This window comes from Etheostoma spectabile, chromosome 12, assembly GCF_008692095.1.
Source record: "Etheostoma spectabile isolate EspeVRDwgs_2016 chromosome 12, UIUC_Espe_1.0, whole genome shotgun sequence".
Classification (NCBI taxonomy): Eukaryota; Metazoa; Chordata; class Actinopteri; order Perciformes; family Percidae; genus Etheostoma; species Etheostoma spectabile.
The window spans coordinates 3,461,760-3,462,431 of NC_045744.1; positions in this window are offsets into that span (position 1 = coordinate 3,461,760).

Below are 672 nucleotides of genomic sequence, written 5' to 3' on the forward strand. Positions count from 1 at the left end.
GGACCACTAAGGTCCATATAAAAGAGACTTCAGATACAGTATTAGGGGAGCAGTAAGGCCAAGCAAAAGCATCCAAAAAGCAGCATGTCATACGACCTTTAAAAGACTCTATGTTTGTGGGGAAATTGTTCTTTTTGAAATTTGAGGGTTAACGTCCCGCTCGTATCCGAGGTGACTGAAGTAAACGGGACGGGGTTTTAGCGTCTTGCTCAAGGACAAATCGGCAGGACAGTGTTATTGATGGACAGTGGTATCGATTGTAGTTGTGGTGGAGATGTAATCTGACTACTGGCTGCTTACGGGACAGCCTCGTTCACCCCGAGGCAGCCAGTCAGAGGACACAGACGTCTCTCCTTTTACTCCTCGCGCTCTAACGAACGATCTGAGCTTCATGTTTCCTCTGCTGAGATAATAAACAGTGCACAATGTATTGATCACTTCACCCTGCAGAGGTGTTACTGCATCTAATGTTGATCACAGTTTATTTGGATGAGTAACAGCGCTGTGTTACTCTCTGTAGTCTCTCCAGCGGGCTATTGGACTTAGTGGACTCTCTATCTGTCTGCCCACGCTTTCTCTCTCTTCTTCAATCCTTTAATCTCTGCATAAACCCTCTCTGACTTCATAGCCCTGAGTCATACTGTGTCCTCTTCTCTCCTCTCCTCTCCTCTC